Raw genomic sequence first — 10071 nt, 5'->3', positions numbered from 1 at the left:
GTTACAGGCTTGGCATGCTGCCTTGGTTAAGTGTCAAGCCTGGTTTGGGTTTTCTTTTCTTTTCTTTTTTCAACTTTGCTCTGGTGGTCCCAAAGAGTTACTGGAAGACTTGTTGGACATGTTTTGTATCACTGTATACACCAATAGTGACATTGAAGAGAAACAGGTAGAGCAATGGAAGGGGAATCTGGTTTCTGTCTTATTTAATTCTGATAGCCGTCTCCCTGTCTGCCTAAGCAGCCCTGAAGCATTTTCTGAGTCCTTCTTTGGCTTCTTTTTGCACTTTTTGCCTTTGTACACTATAATCTCTTCCTCCACCACACATCCATTCACTTCTCGCTCCCTAGGGAAGGCTGTCAAAAATCCTTATCGGCTGATGAATGAAAGGAATTTTTGTCTCTGCTGCCTGGAACTGTTTAATGCTGTTCTGGATTATGCTTGGTCAAGCAAATAAAATTTTATATTTATATTTTGCATGTAGTCTGAATGTTCCTTTGATGAAAGTTAAGGTGCCATCACTGTCTTAAATGAATGGTTAAAAAAAGATGTCTAAATAAATAGTGGTTGTTATTCCACTTGCTCAAATCCTATCAGCCCAATTTGTATTTTATGTAAATTTTTAATTAGAAAAAAATAAACTTATTAACTGTTGCATTGTCTTCTTGTAATTCCTAACTCAAATGGTAGGGATACAAGGATTTTGATCTTCCTCAACATCTGACTAGGGAACACTGCTTAGTTATCTGCAACTAAAATTAGAATATAAATGAGTAATGCCAAATAATTTTGAATGAGCCCAGCTTTTTATCAGTTTAGTCTTTCACAGCAAACAGGTTTATCAGTGTCTCCTTGCCAACAGTGGACAATAGCACAACCTCTTTTCAATATCGGTCTGCAGTATCTGAGCATAATATTCGTTTCATAGTCTTTTTCTGTGTGTTGAAGCTAAGCAGGTTTGAGTTAGGTTGGCTCTTGAATGGGAGAACTAAAAGAAATTTAGTCATAGAGAAGGTCATGAAGGCATTCTAGAAGAAAGCAATGGCTACCATTCTGCAGTGTTGTCAAAATTTGTGTGGATGTGTCCCTGAAGGCACCAATAGTTGAAATCTTTTGGACGGTGATATTATTCATTGTCAATTTTCTTGGAGCAAATTGTTAGATACATAAACATTATCTCTACCCTCCCTTCTGCTTGAAACAGCCACATCTTGAAAACAATATGTTGGAAACTAGAACAAATAGCAGGGAAGAATCAAAGTTGTTGGGATTATTCATTTTCTCTCAGATACCTGCTTTTTAAATATTTTTAAAACTCTTTCTTTTCCTTCATCTCTCTTATAAAGGAGGTAAGGAAAATTTATATGAATTTATTGCTTAAAGGGAGTTTTTAAGCTTGATCTGAGAGCTATATGAAATTAATTGTGAAAGCTGTGGGTTGCTTTGCAAAAAAAGATCTTGGTGTTGTTGCCCAAGATCTTGCAAGATTACAGTCAAGCTCCATGAAACCATGTTAGATTTCATAATTTAATAGGATTTAACAAGCATTTTTTAAAAATGGGATTTGGGCCACTGCATAAAGGCTCCTAGGTGTAAAATATGTTTGCTGGCTCCCAACATAGATCCTAGGGAGTTTATGATTTCTCGACTTTTTTCTTAAAATATCTAATCATTATTATGTTCTTTCCTTCCCATTTTTAACATGGAGAATTACAGGAGAAGGTTGAGATATACAAAACTGTTCTGCACACACTCTTCTGCATATTGGAATTTTGTAGAACACGTTCATCTCTTATCCCTAACAGAGCCTGGGAGAACAGTGTACTTGAATCTATGATTATGTGTGTATAATGTGAAGTGGAATTTATATGAAGGTATCTGTATGTTATATCCCAATGGAAGTAGATCAGCCGTCATTGGAAGGAGTAGCACAACTTTACTTCAGCATCCATTAGGAAGAGATCATGAAGAGGTCAATCAAGTCCAAAAATCCTTTCAAGAGCCTTCTCCAGGCAGCAATTAAACATGCATACATTAGAATAACTTTATTTATTCCCAACCATCCAAGTCTTAATTTCTTAAAGAGGTCATATGCTCTTGCTTGTGTATCCCTATCAAATTCAGGTTAATTTATTTTAATTAATTCCTTGGGTACTAGCCATTTAGATGGTTCCCAATGCCACTGTGCAACAAGAATTTAAATTATATGATGATAGACAGGACTTTCCCAGACATACTCTTGCCATCTGGTGACTGCGGAAGAGCAAAAACTTCTTACCTATACTTTGAAAAAAAAAGTCAAGGCCAATTCTCTTTTACCAGTTTAAATGAAGACGTATAGAAAAACCTATAGGGCATTGAACTGATTATTTGACAAAGAAGTAATTAATTCTGGACACAGTGCTAGCATATATTTGGGGTTCCTATCCTTACAAAGAAAATACTGTATACAGATTTATTTCTGTGGCTATAATTAAATCACTTTCCATTGAAATAAGTCAAGGCACACAGTTCCAGGTCATATATAAAGAGACCTTGCATAAATGAATTTTTCAATAGATTTCAATCAACTCTATGCATTTCAATGCACCTCGAAAAAACATGTTATGGGTGAAGCTACTCAGAAATTGAATTGAATGGAAAGCTCTAATGTCTGTGGACCATCTAATGTACCGCAGATCATTGGACAAGCAAGAATGTGCTTACACTGAAAATGTTACTAAGGCTATTTACTCTATAAGAAATTCAATTTATTTTGTGCTACAAAGTTTATAGTGACAAAAATTAACCTCATCACCATTTTGCTCTGGCAAATGGAATACAGCAAAGAGGATGCAGGAAACACTTGTATCAAAAGCTAAAGAGAATTTTGCCCTATAGGAAATCTACCTTATGCAACATTCAGATTTAATCATACAAAAAGCAATAAGGTCACTATTTCCCATACTTTGCTTTTATTTCTCTCTGAATATCAATGCCATGTTAACTGTTAATCTGAAAACCTCATTTAATGTCAGCTTCCTCAGAGTTATGAAAATTCAGGTAATGTCTTCCTGCTACTAATTGTATTTGAGAAAGTGTTATTAATTCCATATATCAAGTTCGGAGTGGCCATCTGTTCCCTCCGAACTGCTGCGTATGCCTCCATCTGCCCTGTTTTTCTTCTATTAATCGGGTAGCAAGAGCTCAGATGATTGGGAAGTTTCACTCTGACTTTGGATTTGTCACTCCTCATCAAGCCAGCTGTGCATTTTTAACAGACTTTAAAGGACAACAGCAGAGGATTTCAATGTTATTACCAATCCTTATTATTAAAAAGGGAGAAAGAGTTCTAGATTATTGCAAAAATAAATACACAAAATTGCCAGATTACACTTTTCTGTTTAGTAGAATAGTCCTTGCTCATATCAATGTGAATGATAAGGCACAGAAGGGCTCCCCTAAAACCTGTAAATGTTTAAAGTCAGCATCCAATTATAAAAGTTATTAGCATCTGGACAAACTGAAATTATTCATGATAAAATCACAAAATAATAAGATTAATATATAGATTGATTTTGGGGCCACAGCTATTTTCATGAGCTAAATGTATGAAGTATGGTTATGTACATATCATGGTGCACAATTAATAATTTCTTATCACATTCAGGAAATGAGTATTAGACCTTATTTTTATTAATTAGGCCACATATGAGAGTGGTTCAGGGTCATAAAGATGCATACAATTAGACTGAGAAACAAATGAGGGATTTGAATTGACAGTAGCTAAATGAACTCACCTGGTCCCCTAGAACTTTTATATAGATTGACTTACTATGGTTCTTCCAGATGATGACAAAGTAATTTAGGAAAAGTATGGAATTAACACACTGGATGAAAAAGAAAGATGTGCATAACCCATGTGATATGGTCAATCTGTGTCACACAACATTTAAACCCTAAAGCCAATTAAGAGCAATTCCTGTGGTTCCATAGAACATTTTATTCAAAATGTAGAGATAGACATAGAGATAGAGATAGATAGATAGATAGATAGATAGATAGATAGAGAGAGAGAGAGAGAGAGAGAGAGAGAGAGATTGTTCTGACCCAAACCTTGTTCCAAGGAAACAAATACCGAACAGAGGAAAAAGCAAAACCTTTAATATTTCTATGTGAATTCCGTACATTCACAGTTAAAGGGCTATGAAAACTAATTGTCTCTGATAAGAACGAACCTTGCCAAGGTTGTGCAAGGATGCCAAGAACACTACATTAAGTTTCCAAGATATATTCAAAACAAAAAGTCCCTAAACACAAACCAGGATAGTCCAAATGTCCACAAGGCTTGAAGTGCAAGATCTTCTTTGCTTCCTGCAGAGGATCCTGGTCTCTCAGGCTGGCTTTTATCTCTTAAGGGAGGGGCCATTACCTTGCAGCCTTACTCCCGAGTTTCTCATGCTGCTTCAATTGCTCTTTCCTTCGAGCAGCCCTGCGTGCACACAAACTGGGCACAGGCTCCTCGGGATCCTCTGCATCATTGCTGCCAGCCTTCACAATCTCCAAAGGGAGCTGTCCACTCTCTGATAGTCCTGGCCCCATCCCTTCATTACATGCAGGCCCCTCATCCGAGTCCTCACTCGTCTCAGCCGTCCGCACCTGCTGCCAGCGAACCACAACAGAGACCAAGACCGAGATCAAGGCTGGGATTGAGACAGAGAAAGAGGTTTGGGCACCAAGGAAAGTACAGTATACATTTAGAATATTTTTGATATTATTTTGTAATTCCATGGGTTTTTTGGGTTGTTTTGATTTATATCCTAAGATGATTGCTGACCCCCCTAAAAGTACACAACTCAAGCGTACATAGGTTTGCAAGGCAAAAGCAAACTCCCTTCTGAAAATACATCCATAGACTCAGAGTGTCTTTTAGGAGTGTCAGCTCATTGTGGAGACATAGGGAACAAACAGAATTCTTTAACAGAAGAATACAGTTTAGTACCACTCAAAATAAAAATGTCAGAAAATTAATGCCAGCAATTTCACGGTGTTATTAGCTAGAAATGTGTATCTGCACACACACAAAGAAAAAGATGATGATCCAATAACCAGGCATATTTTCTTCCCTTACTGTCCTTGGAACGTCTCGCAGAGAATATTATGAATTACCAATCAAGGTTTTCGTGTTACTTAAATAGGAGTGACAATGAGATATCACAGTTTTCCAGTTACAAATGATCTAGCAGAAGAGCTTGTTACAACATTTGTTCAGGATTATCCTGTGCATATTTAGACAGTGAAGTTGCAATTTATATATTTAATATTTAAACTTTGATTAAATTTTGATTTATTTGCAGTATTTTAATGTGCTTCTTTTTTCACTGTTTGCTTTCAGATAGCCTTGGTGAAAGTGAAGACGGACAAGGTACACTTTTTTCCCCAAGGTTGTTTCAGGCTGTTAATTTTCAAGGCATTGCCCTTCAAGATTAAATTAACTAAGCTTCTTGAATAAATAAAGAATTCTTCACCCCAACTCCCCCCTTTTTACATAAGAGAAAAAGGAACAAAGTTTTTTTATGTGGTCCAGCTTCACAAAATATTGTTTGAATTGTGCAGTTGATGCAACAGTGGTTAATGTAAAATGTAACTCTTAGACAACAACAATCTTTTGAATAAAGCTGGTTGAAAATTGGAAATATTTCAATAAACTGAACAGAAAGATTAATAGATTCTCAATCACTCATACTAAACATTTTTTTAAAAAAAATTAAGCCATTTGTTTTACACACAAAAACTAAATAAATAATTTTAAAAAGTTTTAATCTTATTGCTGGCCACTGCATTCTGTATTCCCAAATTAAGCTGTCCCTTCTTTCCTTCCTTCCTTCCTTCCTTCCTTCCTTCCTTCCTTCCTTCCTTCCTTCCTTCCTTCCTTCCTTCCTTCCTTCCTTCCCTCCCCTTCCTTTCCCTTCCCTTCCCTTCCTCTTTCTTCCATCTTGCTTTTAACAACTCCCTCATGTCTGTGTGTGTGTGTGTGTGTGTGTGTGTGTGTGTGTAGTATTAGTATCAACAAAGGGGCAAGGCTATGATATTGCAGTTGTGACTTCCACCTTTCATGATTCTTTCTCTTCCCTTCTACACCAACTCTGCTGCTATAATAGATGTACAATACGATCGCTCCATAAAGGAAAAACCTGTAAGGCAAGGGAAATTTTACATCTGGGCTTGGTCATGTGATGAGCAATATCACCAAATGGTCACAATGGAGGATTTGCTAATTTGTAAAATGACTACCAAAGTGGACAGGTCCAATAACAAAGCACCAATTTATCTGAAAATGGACTAACTCCATAGAATGTTCCAAACAATAAGTTCTTGGTGGAAGTCCAAAATATTGATGTAAATAAATAGAGGCCGATGTTTTGCTTTGCATAATTCAACTTTCTATGTAGTTTTTTTTTCAACTAAAAGAATTTGTAGAAATTGGATACAACAATGAGTCAGGCTGAATCTAATAATAGCGTTGGGGTAAACTTGAATGTCTGCCTTGCTGGAGGTACTGAATTTGACTACTGCTGAGGGTGACAGTTTTATTTTGTTCAATTTTGGCAAATAGATAATCTCCCATATTTATTCATAAATATATTCTTAAAAAGAGCGTGAATCTCAGATTTATTTATTTTTTATTTTCAAAGGATTACAGGAGAAAGCTTCAATAAACAGATAATAAGGAAAAGCTTGCTCAGACTAAATTTTCTAACTGTGCTGTGACTAGAGGATATTAATTGACTGGATCTAGCACCTAGCAAGATTACTAAAGTGGGCAGCATAACAATGAGCACATCATCCACTCAGTCCTACCATTGGGCAGCATATGTCACCTGCAGCAGGCAGCAGATTATGGATGTTATAAATGGACAGTAAAATCTTAGTAACTATTTTAGTTGTTGAATTTGAACTGCTGTGATTGAGGAAATACTCATGAAGGATTTTGTTCTTCATGTTTCTCAATACCTTGGCTGACTGTGGATTCTGATCACCTTGATTTGACAGTGTGTGTCGGGGGGGTGGGGGGGGGAGAGAACCTTTTTATTCCTATGGCTTATTGGTCTTGGAGAGGTTCATGTGGGAGCTTTAGCATAAATGTATTAACTTCATTGGCAGTGGACCTTCTGCCTCCTCTGGTCCGTTTTTTCGCACAAAATTAAGAAAATAAAACAATGCATCATAAAACGAGTGGGTCAAAGAATGCATAAAATATAGAAATTTATTTTATAAATGTTATATTAAATAACAAAAACCATTCAGGCTTCAAATTTTCTAAGTCAGGGAAACTTCACTCGGAATTGATAACATACTAATCAAGGCGTCAGATAAAATTTTCAGAGCCATGAAACATGCAAAATTAAAAAAAAAAAATCTTCTGCAGAAACAGTTGACATTCCTACTTAAAACATGTGGAGAAGTTTATCTTTTCATAATAAAGAAATTGTTGGGTGACAAAAAAAAAACCCTTTCCTGTATTTTAGACAGAATAACAAGTCAGATAATTGTTTATAAGAAACACTCAGGCAGGAAGATAGACTAAACCTTTAGAAAGGAAATAAAGTGTTTTCATTCTTTAGCCTGGGAATCATCTTTATTAACCAAGTTGCTCATTGAGGGAAAACAGCACTGCAATTCAGTGGATTTACTATAAGAATTTATATTATCTTCATGCAATATCCCCCCCCCCTTTTTTTTTTGCTTTCTCAATCAACAACATGTTTTCCTTTCAGGTAATGGTTATCAGGATTTGTTTAAAGCTTTCTCTCCCCCATTATTCAGAACTGAAATAAAACGCCACAATGAGGGCAGTTCAGATCCTCTCTCCTCCCCTACCCCATTTCAGTCCATGTGTGTCTTTGTGTATAACTTCCCTTTATTGTAAGATGTGGTTTTGTAGCCTGCAGGGAAAGAGATTATGTTCTCTTCAGCTGGCTATCCAAGGGTGTGGCTTTTTAACATTTTGGCTAGCAGATGGTGACAAATCCAACAGGTGCACTGAACTGAGCTCCCCCCCCCCCCACTTTATACATCTGCTAAGCAGAATTTTCAGCATCCCAACTACACAAATTCAACACCCCCGTGCCCCTGCAATTTTCAGCACCAGATGGGAATTACTATTAGCAGTGATGGAAGTGGACAAGGTACTGAGAGACAAGGACGGGCAATGTTCAACTATTAACCTTTTAAATATTGGAGCTGAAAAGGCTCAGTAGGGCAGGAATGCTTTTATCGGAAATGAAGGGTAGAAAATGAATCGATGCAGCATGGCGAGATTAGGTCATGTAGGAAGTGGTGAGCTTCTTTTTTAGAAAAAGAAAAATAAGATGTAATAAGTGACAGGTTTTTCTCAGGAGTCCAACATGATAACTAGTAAGGTAAGCAAAAGAGGAAGCATATTATTAAACAAGAGGATTCCCTCCCTCCAAAAAGTAGGATTTACACCTTTGAAGATATGAATTTGTATGTATAGATACAAAACTATTTATTGACTGCTTTCATTTAAATAAAAGAACTCGCCATAAATGGGAGGATTTTGGCCAGGAGTGACATTTGCTCACTTAGTCTGCTCTCTGGCCTTAATTAGTCATGGATAAGTTAATACATACATTGATCTATGCATGTATACCTTGCATTGCATTTTCCTTTAGGGTAAGCAACATTATGCTAAATGTGGAACTTCAATTTTAGATTTCAATTTTCAAATTTTAGAATTTTTCTTTTTCATATACCTGGCCTCAGATTTATTCACCAAGGCCTTTTAGTGTTCTAATGTTAGGTGTTTTCTGCTTTAGTTTTTAGTAATCTATGTGTGGTCATTTGAGTGGAGGCAAGTGACGTCACAAAGTCAGAGATCCAGCTATACAATTGGAAATACAAATTACATAATTGACACAATTTGTATAAGATCTTCATTGTCAGGGCTGATCTTAATTATGACTGAGTTTCAATATTCCTTATTTCTTTTTATGATGGTTATACCTGAATTTCTTCTGTTAATATGTGCCTTTTCCAATAAATAAATGATGATTATTGACATTAGGGAAAGGCTGCAGTTGACATCACCAGTGGGCATGTGTATGTGGTGTATACTCTCTTGATAGAAGAGGGAAGCTGTATAAGGGAAAGGCTTAGCCTCCAAAGCCTACAAGGGTTATTGAATTGTACCTGAATCATGTTCATGTACACATGAATGTACCATGGATTGCAAAAGCAGAAAGGAGAAGAAAAGATCAGTACTAAGGGCAGCGACTGCTTAAGGCATATTAGGACACTTCATCTCTATGAATCCTTCATTGCTTTCACTCAAGCATCTCTTTCTTCTACTTAGACTTCAAGTCAAAAATAGAGCCTGTTTCTTTACAAGCTGGAGTGTAATATTCAAACTAGCAAACTGGAGCTTAAGATGCAAAAGCCATTTCTTCAGTAGGATATAAAAGGAAAAGAACATAACACCTGTATTTCCAACGTGCCTAGTACTCTGCTTGCTGAGATTTTAAATTAAAATAAGTTTTGGTGCCTGTGATTGAGATCATCTAAAAAGATGAGAGCCTATTTGGTATAGTGGTTATGGCTTTGGGCTAGAAATCATGAGTCCTAGTCCTTTGGGGGCGGGGGAGCAAAGCCAGCTGGGTGATCTTTCAGTCACCCAAGGAAGGATGCAATGACAATGCACTTCTGAAACACCTTGACAAGAAAATTGCAATTACCAAGAGACAAAAACTTGAAGGTATGTGTGCGTGCATGTATGTGTGTGCATGTGCATACACATGCACTCATGCACACACACACACACACACACATACAAAATAGTTATGGCTTTATTTTCTCTTTCTGTCACCCATGTAAAAATGGAGAAGGAAGGAAGGAAGGAAGGAAGGAAGGAAGGGACTACCTTTTTCTCCTGTAGAAATAAAGCAGCTTGGTAAGGTTGGATCTTTCAATCCAGAATGACAAGATTTGTTGATTGAGGGTGGCATGTAACATTTGGCGAAGAATATATGGTGGTGAAACTAAGCAGTATTGTTCATATGGGGAGGGGGTCTCAGA

Source organism: Pseudonaja textilis, chromosome 3, assembly GCF_049901715.1.
Source record: "Pseudonaja textilis isolate UNSWEBS1 chromosome 3, rPseTex1.2, whole genome shotgun sequence".
Taxonomy (NCBI): domain Eukaryota; kingdom Metazoa; phylum Chordata; class Lepidosauria; order Squamata; family Elapidae; genus Pseudonaja; species Pseudonaja textilis.
This window is presented reverse-complemented; position numbering follows the sequence as displayed.